Source organism: Nicotiana tabacum, chromosome 23 (genome assembly GCF_000715075.1).
Source record: "Nicotiana tabacum cultivar K326 chromosome 23, ASM71507v2, whole genome shotgun sequence".
Lineage (NCBI taxonomy): Eukaryota > Viridiplantae > Streptophyta > Magnoliopsida > Solanales > Solanaceae > Nicotiana > Nicotiana tabacum.
This window is the reverse complement of record NC_134102.1, coordinates 115,928,046-115,941,252: the sequence shown is the minus strand read 5'-3', so window position 1 is coordinate 115,941,252 and position 13,207 is coordinate 115,928,046.

Here is a 13,207-nt window from a genome sequence, read left to right as displayed (position 1 = left end):
TGTGATATGAGAAGTGGCACCTGAATCCACAAACCAACTAGCCTCATCATGAACAAAATTAATGGTATCTTCGTTGTCACGACCTAATTACCACTATAGGTCGTGATGGCGCCCAACATCGCCGCTAGACAAGCCAACAGTGAACTAGTCATGTAATTATTCTTTTTAAATTTTTTAAAGTAGTTGATTTTATTTATTAAGAGGATGATTAATAGAAGATTATAGTAAAGTAAAGCATAAAATAATAAAATATTAATGTCGTGAATTTAATACTCAAAACCATAAAATGTCTACTAGAATATTCCCAAAACCCGGTGTCACAAGTGTATGAACAACTAGTAGAATATATAAAATCTCCTATACTACTGTCTGGAATAAGATAGACAGAACATAAATACAAAATAGAGAATTAGGGCACTGCAGGACGGGCATGGAGAGCAGCTCACCACTAAGCCTCGGGGTAACGCCAGTACACGCCTAGATGATCGCCAGATGCACCTGCCTCAGATCCTGCACGGTCAGTGCAGAAGTGTATCGTGAGTACATAAACAACATGTACCCAGTAAGTATCTAGTCTAACCTCGAAGAAGTAGTGACGAACGGTCGACATCGACACTTACTATGGGCCAATAAATAAAGTACAGAAATTCTAAATAGGCATGGAATACACAAAAAAATAATAATGATAATGAACAGTAAATAAGTGATTCTTTAACTAGATGTCAATTAAGATCTACAACTAACACATACTAACTTCAACAAATACGAGCCATCAAGTAAATTATAATTTCTCAAGTCATGAAAGTAATATCAAGTGTAATCGAACTCCGAGCATTATCATGCACGATTTATGCGAGCTCGTACGGCCCAATCCAGAATAATGTGTATACTGCCGAGGGTCGACCGGCGTGAACCATAGATTCATCTATTAAACTACTGAAACGTTCGGCCCACTCCACAAGAAGAGAGAATACTCTACGAACTCTGATTTAACGGCTACTACAAGACTAATACACAAGGAGACACAATTTTTACTAACGGTCAAGTAACCCGCCAAAACTCAAAGTAAATGAAGTTCGGTCTTTACGAATCCTTTATTAAGTATCAATATCATTTAAGCACTTAAACTAACAAGTAGAGTGCAAATACTACAAGTATTACATGATAGAGTCCTAAAACTACCCGGACATAAGCATGATTTGTAGCTACGCATGGACTCTCGACACTTCGTGCGTACGTAGCACCCACAATTAGTAGCAAATAGAAATATAAACAGCTATAGGGTAAATTCTCTCTTACAAGGTTAGACAAGAGACTTACCTCATTCTCAAATTCATTTTTCGGTCGACAAATTACTTTAATAGCCTCAAGTATGTGCCGAACAATCAGAAAATAGCCAAACATTTTATAAATTAATCAATATATACTCAAAAGTTCATAATTTAGCTATTAGAGTAATTACCCAACCCAAATTGGAAGATTCCTAAAATTTGCCCCCACACCCGCGTGCCCGGATTTCAGAAATTTATGAAGATAAATATTACCCATAACCTCACGAACCCAAATATATAATTTCTACTCAATTCCATAATCATTTTCCTGGTCTAATCCCATTTTTTTAAAACCTAGGTTTTTCAACAAAATCCTAAAATTTCCACAATTTCTATGTTAAAATCTACCCATAATATATGTATTAAATTCATATTGTGTAGAAAATACTTACTTCAAGGTGCTAGATGAAAAACCCTCTTCAAAGAGCTCTAAAATCGGGTACAAGTTGAGAGAAATGAACCAAAGAGGAAATAAAGCTCACCTCCCCCAGGCCCTTTTCCTTACGTGAACGCGGGCCCTTTCACGCGAACGCGAAGGCCACATGTCCCATACCTTCGTTAACGCGGGCAAGGTTCGTGAACGTGAAGAGCAACCACAGTCCCCCAAATTTCCTTCTTCTCGAATGCGACTGTTGCTCCCAGACGCACACGCAAGTATACGTGATCGACAAGTAATATAAGATTGTAAGTTCAGATATCGTACCCATAAGGACTTATGATTAACTATTTACTAAATTAAACTAAGATAATTAATCTACTCAAGCAATTTTCTAAAGTGTGATTTTTTAACTACAACTAATCTAGAGTAGCAAACAAAGAGATTAAAGGAAACAAGTTGGCAATATTAAAGACGAATTCAATGAGAGACGATATTCTAGAGCTATCGTTTGGCTAACAATCCTATTGATTTTTTCACTTAAATTGTCTAATTAATTTATCTAGTTTATTGATTGACAGGGTTAATATTACTCGTAGCCTTCTCCCGAAGTACTACTCGTCTATTCAAGCTAACCTAACGCCTATATTCCTATGGAATTAGAATTAACAAGAACGTATTAATAATTCCTGTATAGTAACCAATCAAGGCGATTATATATATTCCTATCCTAACCGCAAATCCGTTCCCGATGCTCGAGTTCAAGATCTTGCTCTACTCAATCTTATATGCAATCTAGAATTTCCTCTCCCAAGTTCAATCCTAGATTTGTAGATAGTATTTAATTGGTGATCAAGCAATCAAATAATTAAGTATAAGATTGAATAAATAGACCAATATGATAAAATAATAAGAACAATTCAAGCTTCAAACTACAACGTTTATGTAGCACCCAAACCTCTAGAACTAATAAACTATGAGATTAAAGGAAGGGAAGGGAAGAAAACTGAGAATCCTTGCTCCAAGCGTGGTTTATGTTCTCCTCCTCCAAAGTGACGTGTCCTCCCTGAAAAATACGTTAGATCTCCTCCAAATTAGGTTTACACTTGCTTTTTATACGAGTTGGGGTGGTCTTGGGCCGAAATAACCTTATCCCGGGAGACGTAGGAGATGTTTCTCGTCACCAGCGCCCAGGGTAGCATGGGACGCTGGTCCTGGTGCTGGGAAAATAAGCATACTGGAAATGGCGCCACAGGTAACGCCCCATGCTGCATGTGGCCCTGGAAATCACCATTTTCAACTTTTTCTCCTTTTTGGCTCTAATCTCGCACCCTTCGCCCCATATTGCCTCCGGATGATTCCTACATATAAAAACACCACAGATAAGCATATTTCAATACATTTCACATCCGAAATCTACGAAACACGAGTAAAATATGAGGTGATATACATACATATATATATATATATATACACACACACACACACACACACATACACACACACACACACACATACACACACACACACACACACACTAAGCCAAATATCAACACCTCACACTTAGACTCTTGCTCGTCGTCGAGCAATGGGACTATCAACTATACCCCAACAATGTACACATCTCAACTAGAGAGGAGTATTTTAATATTTTTTAACCATACTCTCTACCCTTGACCATGATCGATACTGACAATCAAGTACGAACATACAAATTTCACATTCTTACCGTTTTAAACATGCCCAAGTATATCATTTCAATTCAATCAATTCAAGCAACCTATCCGTAACCACCCTACCTCAAGAGCCGACTTGTTATCACTAAGCACCCTCACTCGCGCACTCACACAACAATAGAAGTTTACAACATTACCAATCCTTCATGAGATCATGTGCCCTCACCAACAAACAAAATAATGAATATATAATAATCCACACATTCAAGTATGACTTTGAATATAATTTAAAGACATCACACAATTGAACAAAATTCGCTCACTCTCACAAAGAATTCATGTGTATCCCGTGGCCGTACCATAAGCTTGCCCGTAGTGTACATATCTACTAATCTAAGTTAGCCAAATCTAGGATCAGTTAGGACTTTAAGGTTGTAATGTAGGCTAAGGGACATGTAGGATACATTTAGGAATATTGACTAACTCTCCTACGTACTTTAATACATTACACTCACAAATCGAGCACATCTTCTTCTCAACCAATTCACTTGTCATACACCATATATAACATAGCCCTCTTTTCAATTAAGCACCTCTATATTTTCACTAGCACGAATTAGTAAGATTAGGAGGTGTGTATTTTTCTACATTATTTGAGCTATTATTTTTTTCCTTCTTGAATATTTTTTCTTTTTCTCTTTTTTTTTTCTACACACACTCCATACATTAAGGTTCATCGGCTAGTGACCTTTTTTCATAACTTTAGTGTACCTTAAGGGCCCTTTCATGGTTCCACTCGAAAGCTAATCCCCAATCTCTCACCTTAATTTTTTTAGCGACTAAGTGCCTTAGGAGGTAAAGGTTCAACAATCTCAAGTTAAGAACAATATAGGGATATGGCTTATAATGTGGGTTCCAAAGAAAAAGGTCTATAAGCTCAAAGGGGCTAGCAACGGAAAATTTTATTTTTAAGTGACAAGCATATCTATGATCAAGCAAGAAACGCCTACGTCATCTCCTATACTAGCACAACTTAATGATTTCGCTTTGATTAATACACGAGGCAAGTTCTAGACTACACATGATAGCACAGAAGATCACGATATCCTCACGCACACATTGCACATGACTCAATCAAGACGGTTCTGTTCAACTCTCAAGTCCAACAAGCACATATAATTGAGAGGTTTTAAGCAATATTGCTTTATGTGGCATACAAGTCAAACAACCGAGAGAAGGCATCACATAATAGGCTATTTATTATACTCAAGCATTACAAATCAAATCAAATGTACGGGAAGATAGATCACATGTCATAGCCTAATGTGTCAGCACCAAACATGTCACTAGGCACATCAGAGCAACTTAGTTTCTTCCTAACTTACTCTTAAAAAAAATAAAGTACCAGGTTCAAGCTACACCCTTGGAAAAGAACCGGCGCCCAAAGAAAAACCAAGGAATCCTACCTAACTATCCTAAAAAAAAATTTATTTTGGTGTTTTTTTAATCGGACTTTAATCCCTCAAGAAAACTGTCCACAAAATCCATCGTCGGGAAAAGTCCAAAATTTTCTGAATTGTTTTCAATTTTCGTTTTTTAAACTTTTTTTTAATACAAAAATCACTACACTAAGAAAGAATAGTACAATTAAGCTAGGATAGCACAAAAAATCATCCAGATAATCTCCTCACCCCACACTTCAAATTGTGCAATGTCCTCAATGCATACAATAAATAATAACAGGGTAAAAGAGACTCCCTGGTAGACCAAAGGCCGAAGCATTAGCAGCTCATAGGATACTCAGACTTCTCCCATGTATGATCCTTTGTGCGGGTACCTCACACTTAGTCTCAACCGCCTGTTCACTTTTGCACATTTCCTGTTGGCTTTGACTCCATGCTCCTACTCCTACAAAAATACAAAAATAACACTAAAAAAATTTAAACAAAATAAAAAGAAACAGTAGAATTGGATTGCCTCCCAACAAGCGCCTTATTTATAGTCGCGGCACGATGCCATCACTTTCACCATTTTTCCTTCCACTTTGAGGATATAAATTGCGCCCCCAATTTTGCATCAATTTTTCTGTCACGTTTCTGGGGCGATGGTGTTAAAATAAAGGAACCAAGAAATAGATATCTGATCTTGCACTTCTTGGACTTTAAGTGAGGGATGTCATTTTGTCTCTTTGGCATCATAAATTTTAGAATATATGCACCTTGTTCCCCATTCATGGACTCCTCCATAGGCTCGAATGGATCAATTCTCGTATCACCAACCAAGAACATTGTTGAAAAGTGTTTAGAATGAGGTCCAATGCACTCCAACCCTAGAATCGCTTCACTTTTAACATCCTCACTTTTGCACACTTCCTCAACCTTGGCACCATTAATAATATTGTGGTCGAATAGTTGGACTCCACAAGCTGGCCTGTATCCACAAAAACTGGTTGTAGGGTATCAGACGCCTCAACCTTTTTATTCAATTGAGCCAGCAGGTCATGGATATCTGAGCCAAATTGGTCTATCTCTTGCCTGAGTTCAGTTCTTTCGTCTATCAGTTGTTCTGCCATATTTGAAATACCATTACGTAGAAACCCATGAAATTTTACCAGTTGAGCTTGTTCCTCTAGCCAAGATTGGCTCACGATATCTGCTTCTTCAAAGTTATCTTCTTGTGGGATCTCGCTCTCTTCGTCGAGTTAAGGTTCTTCTTGAAAATTGGCCATTAATTCGTCCATTCTAGCCTGCAGTCCTTTTATTGCTAAGGTAGTATTTTTGTGAATTTCGTCTTGTTGCTCGGCTACTTACCTCATCATGTCCATAATACGGGCAATGCGTTCCATATCCTCCACTTCATTGCTCCTATCAAACTCATAAACATTATTAGAAATGTCATAATAAGAACTCTTGGAAGGATAATAAGAATTAGGACAACCATCCCAATGACTACCTTGACCACCACACACATTACAAATATTCTACTCATAAGATTGAGATTCACAATTTTGCCACAAGTGTGGTCCTCCACAATATGGATAAGGATCACTATAATAAGAATAACCAATATTCGACCAATTCTCATTCCAAGATGCCATGTCAACAGAGATAATAAAATATTAAACTAAGATAAAATAAATAAATAAAACTTGAATAGTCAAAAAGTAAAAATCTAATCTAGTAAAATAGTTAATTTCTAAGTCCCCGGCAATGGCGCCAAAAAGTTGTTGCTCCCAAATGCACACACAAGTATACGTGGTCGACAAGTAATATAGGATCGTAAGTCCAGATATCGTATCCACAGGGACTTGTGATTAACTATTTACTAAATTAAACTAAGACAATTAATCTAAACAAGTGATTTTATAAAGTGTAATTTTTTAATTACAACTAATCTAGAGTAGCAAACAAAGGTATTAAAGGAAACTAGTTGGCAATATTATAGACGTATTCAATGAGACACAATATTCTAGAGCTATGTGTTGGCTAACAATCCCGTTGAGTTTTTCACTTAAATTGTCTAATTAATTTATCTAGTTTATTGATTGACAGGGTTAATATTACTTGTAGCCTTCTCCCGAAGTACAACTCGTCTATTCAAGCTAACCTAACGCCTATATTCCTATGGAATTAGAATTAACAAGAACGCATTAATAATTCCTGTATAGTAACCAATCAAGGCGATTAGATATATTCCTATCCTAACCGCAAATCCGTTCCCGATGCTCGAGTTCAAGATCTTACTTTACTCAATCTTATATGCAATCTAGAATTCCCTCTTCCGAGTTCAATCCTAGATTTGTAGATTGTATTTAATTGGTGATCAAGCAATCAAATAATTAAGCACAAGATTGAATAAATAGACCAATATGATAAAATAATAAGAACAATTCAAGCTTCAAACTACAACATTCATGTAGCACCCAAAACTCTAGAACTAATAAACTATGAGATTAAAGGAAGGGAAGAGAAGAAAAACTAAGAATCCTTGCTCCAAGCGTGGTTTATGTTCTCCTCCTCCAAAGTGACGTGTTCTCCCTGAAAAATACGTTAGATCTCCTCCAAATTAGGTTTAGACTTGGTTTTTATACGAGTTGGGGTGATCTTGGGCCAAAATAACCTTATCCCGGGAGACGTAGGAGATGTTTCTTGTCACCAGCGCCCAGGGTAGCATGGGACGCTGGTCCTGGCGCTGGGAAAATAAGCATACTGGAAATGGCGCCACAGGTAGGGCCCCACACTGCATGTGGCCCTAGAAATCACCATTTTTAACCTTTTCTCCTTTTTGGTTCTAATCTCGCACCCTTCGCCCCCTATTGCCTCCGGATGATTCCTACATATAAAAACATCACAGATAAGCATAATTCAATACATTTCACATCCAAAATCCACGAAACACGAGTAAAATATGAGGCGATATACATATAAATATATATATATATACTTTAAGCCAAATATCAGCGACGCAACCCTCACGATTGCGAAGAAGGAAACCAGAACCAGCAACACTAGATTTTTGGACTTAGCTCCGGTGGTCCGAAACTCACCCGAGCCACACGGGACCCCGTCCAAATACACCAAAAAGTCCATAAACATAATACGGACTTGCTAGAACTCTCGGAACATGTAAAACAACATTAAAAATAAGAATGGCACCCCAAAACCCAATTGAATCTAATTATGAACTTCAAGCTTTTCAACTTACTCCGAACGTGCCGAATCATACTTAGACTACTCAGAATGACACCAAATTTTGCGTACAAGTCATAAATCACCGTACGGAACTATTCTCAGGCTCGAAATCCCATACGGACCTTGATAACACCAAAGTCTACCCCAAAACAAATTTAAAGAACTAGAAAACCTTCAATGTGCCAACTTTCAACATTAAGCGCCGAAATGATCCTGGGTCATCCGAAACCCGATCCGAACATATGCCCAAGTCCAAAATTATCATACAAACCTATTAGAACTGTCAAATCCCGGTTCCGAGGTCGTTTACTAAAAATATTGACTCAAGTCAAACTTGACCATCTTAGGCCACTATTAAGGAACCAAGTTTCCAATTTAAACCCGAATCCTTTCAAACCCAAGTCAACCATCCCTGCAAGTAATAAAACAGCAAAAGCATAGGAAATGGGGAACTAGAAGGCAAAACGACCGGTCGGGTCGTTACATTCTCCATCTTTTAAACAAACGTTCGTCCTCGAACGGGTCTAAAATAAAACCTGGAGTGCTGAATAGGTGTGGATATCTGCTCCACATGTCCTCCTCGATTGGTTGATCCCTTCACTAGACCTTTACTGCAGAAATCTTCTTAGACCTCAACTGGCGAACCTGCCTGTCAACAATGGCAACTGGCTCCTCCTCACAACCCGGTTCTCAACTAGCTAAACCGTGCTATAGTCTAATACATGCGACCTGTCAGCATGATACTTCCGAAGCATAGACATATTGAAAATCGGATGAACTCCCGATAGACTAGGAAGCAAAGCAAGCTCATAAGCAACCTCCCCAACTCGTCTCAACACCTTAAATGGACCAATAAACCTTGGGCTCAGCTTGCCCTTCTTCCCGAAGCTCACCATTCCCTTCATCGATGAGACTTTCAAGATAACCTTCCACCCACCATAAATGATAAATCACGCGTCTTCTGATCCGCGTAACTCTTTTTTCTGGACTGTGCTGTGCGAAGCCGCTCCTGAATTAACTTTACCTTTTCCAAAGCATCCTTCACTAAATCGGTGCCATATAACCTAGCCTCACCGGGCTCAAACCATCTGATGGGAGAACGACATCACCGACCATATTGAGCCTCACATGGAGCCATCTTAATGCTGGACTGATAATTGTTTTTATAAGCAAACTCAGCCAAAGGCAAGAATCGATCCCACTATCCTCCGAAGTCAATCACACATGCTCTGATCATATCCTCCAGGATCTGAACTATCCGCTCCGACTGACTGTCAGTCTGCGAATGAAAGGTTGTGCTAAGATCTACCCATGTACCCAACTCGCTCTGTACTGCTCTCCAGAAATGTGAAGTGAACTGAGGGCCCCTATCTGAAATGATGGAAATAGGCACACTATGCAACCGGACAATCTCTTGAATGTAAATCTAGGCCAACCTCTCCGACGAGTACGTAGTCATCACTGGGATAAAGTGTGCCGACTTGGTCAGCCTATCGACAATGACCCAAACAACATCAAACTTCCTCAACGTTTGCGGCAACCAAACTACGAAATCCATAGTGATGCACTCCCATTTCCACTCCGGTATAACCATCTGCTGAAGTAGGCCACCTGGCCTTTGGTGCTCATACTTAACACGGTGGAAATTTAGGCATCTCGCTACATACTCAACTATGTCCTTCTTCATCTGCCGCCGCCAATAATGCTGCCTCAGGTCGCGATACATCTTCATAATACTTGGATGAATAGAATACCGAGAACTGTGTGCTAGAATCTTCTCCCTTAATCCATCAACATTAGGAACACATAGATGAACCTGGAGTCGCAGAACACCATCCTTACCAATAGTAACCTCCTTGGCACCACCCTGTAGTACTGTCTCCCTAAGAACTATTAAGTGCGGATCATCATACTAACGAGCCTTGATCCGCTCAAATAATGTAGACTGAGTGACGACACATGCACGAACTCGACTAGGCTCTGAAATATCCAACCTCACAAGTCTGTTAGCCAAGGACTGAATGTCCAAAGCCAATGACCTCTCCTCTGCTGAAATGAAGGACAAACTACCCATATTCTCGATCTTTCTACTTAAGGCAACCGTAACCAAATTCGCCTTGCCCGAATGATAAATGATTGTAATATCATAGTCCTTTAGTAACTCAAGCCACCTGCGCCGCCTCAAATTGAGATCCCTCTAATTGAATAAATGTTGCAAGCTGTGATGATCGGTGTAAACCTTGCAGGACACCCCATAAAGATAGTGCCTCTAGATCTTGATAGCATGAACTATCGCGACCAACTCCAAATCATGTACGAGGTAATTCTTCTCGTGGGGCTTCAGCTGATGTGAAGCATATGAAATAACTCGACCCTCTTGTATCAATACAAAACCCAAGCCAACGTGCGAAGCGTCGCAATACACAGTATACATCCATAAACTGGAAGGCAACACTAACATCGGTGTTGTAGTCAATGCGGTCTTGAGCTTCTGAAAGGTCGCCTCGCAATCATCGGACCATCGGAACGGGGCATCCTTCAGGGTCAATCTAGTCAAAGGTGTTGAAATAGATGAGAAGCCATCCACAAACCGGTGATAATAACCTGCTAACTCTAAGAAACTCCTGATCTCGGTCGCTGTGGTAGGACGAGGCCAACTCTGGACTGCCTCGATCTTCTTGGGATCTACCTTAATACCCTCACCTGATACAATATGCTACAAAATGTAACCAGAACTCGCACTTAGAGAACTTAGTATATAGCTTCTGTTCCCGCAAGGTCTGAAGCACAACTCTCAAATGTTGCTCGTGCTCCTCCATGCTACGCGAGTAGATCAATATATCATCAATGAAGACAATGACAAATGATTTAATATATGGCCTGAACACCAGGTTCATCAAATCCATAAATGTCGCCGGGGCATTGGTCAGGCCGAAGGACATCATAGAAACTCATAGTGGTCATATCTAGTCCGGAAAGCCGTCTTTGGAACATCCGAAGCACGAATCTTCAGTTGATGATACCCCAATATCAAGTCGATCTTAGAGAACACCCTGGCACCCTGCAACTGGTCAAATAAATCATCAATACGCAGCAACGGGTACTTGTTCTTAATGGTAACTTTGTTCAACTGGCGGTAATCAATGCACACCCGCATAGTTTAATCCTTCTTTTTCGCGAACAACACTGGTGCACCCCAAGGCGACACACTTGATCTGATGAACCCCTCTGCTAGAAACTCCTCAAGCTATTCTTTCAACTCCTTCAACTCTTTCGGAGCCATGTGGTACGGTGTAATAAAGATAGGATGGGTACCTGGTTGCCAAATCAATATTGAAATCGGTATCACGAACTGGTGGCATGCCTGGTAAATTAGAAGGAAATACATCGGCAAACTTCCGCACCACGGGCACTGAATCAATTGCGGGAGTCTCTATAGCAGTATCCCAAACATAAGCCAGATAAGCCAAACAACCCTTCTCGACTATATGTCGAGCCTTCAAAAAAGAGATAACCCAGCTAGATGAACTGATAGATGAACCCTTCCATTCCAATCTAGGCAACTCTGGCATCGCCAAGGTAATAGTCTTGGCGTGGTAATCAAGGACGACATGGTACGGAGACAACCAATCTATGCCCAGGATGACCTCAAAGTCGGTCATGTCGAGCAACAGAAGATCCGCTCTGGTCTCATAACCATAGAAAGTCACGATACAGGACCGGTAAATCCGATCCACAATAACAGAATCGCCCATTGGCGTGGGCACATATACAGGAGTACTCAAGGACTCGCGAGGAACACCCAGAAAATGAGAAAAAAAAAAGATAAAACATATGAATACGTAGACCCTAGATCAAATAGTACCAAAGCATCCCTACCGCAGAAAGAAATAATACATATGATCATGGCGTCTGAGGCTACTGCATCTCTAGCTGGAATAGCATAGAACCTAGCAAGAGCGCCACCTGTCTGGCCTCTACCTCTAGGCGGACAGACGGATGGTGCGGTAATCATAGGCTGATGGCTCTGTTGGCCCTGTTGTATTGCCTTGCCCCGAAGTCTGGGGCAGAATCTCCTCACATGACCAAACTCCATGCACACAAAGCAACCTCTTGGTGCAGAAAATGACTGACCCAAAGTCTGACTCTGGGGACCTGAACACCCACTGGAAGAACCCTGAATAGCCAGTGGACGATAGGAGTACTCTAGAATGGCACTGAAATAGGGCCGCACTGGAGTACCCCGAGAAGGCAGCGATGCTGGATACATGGGCCTGTTAGACTGGACCCTCACAAACTGACCTCTGCCCCTAGACAGAGCACCACTAAACCCTTCAGAATATCGAGACCGCTTGTCCCTCGGTGCCTACTCTCGGCCTTGCTGACGAATACCCTCGATCCTCCGAGCTATCTCCAAACCTGCTCGTAAGGAGTCCCCATCTCAATCTGTCGGGCCATAGTGACCTGAATACCATAGTGCAAGCACGCAATAAACCTCCACACTTGCTCTGTATCGGTGGGGAGTAACATAAGTGTATAGCGAGACAACTCTGAGAACCTCACCTCATAATCTGTCACAAACATTTGACCCTGTTGGAGCTGCTCGAACTGACCCTGTAACTCTTCCCTCTGAGAGGGTGGGATATATCTCTCCATAAAGACACGTGTGAACTGGTCCCAAGTCAAGGGAGGAGAAACTGCTGGTCTGTTGAGAAGATAGGACTGCCACTATCTACGGGCCCTGCTCTCTAGCTGAAAGGTGGTAAAGTCCACCCTGTGGGACTCTAATACTCTCATGTTGTGTAGTCTGTCCCTGCAACGATCAATAAAGTACTGGTGGTCCTCATGTCGCTCACCGCCAAAGGCAGGAGGATGTAGCCTGGTCCATCTATCCAATAGCTTCTGCGGCTCGCCGGTCGCGACTGGTCTGGGCTCTAGTATAGCCGCTATAACTGGATAAGCCCTACCCACGGGTAGTGCACCCGGGGTCTGATATACGGAAGCAACATACCCTGGAGCCTGAGCGGCAGGGGTCTGTGCTCCCCCTCCCGCCTGAGATGTGGTTGGGTTCGTTGGAAATAAACCAAGCTGCGACATAGAGTCCATGAACCGTAACATACGACCCATGACCTC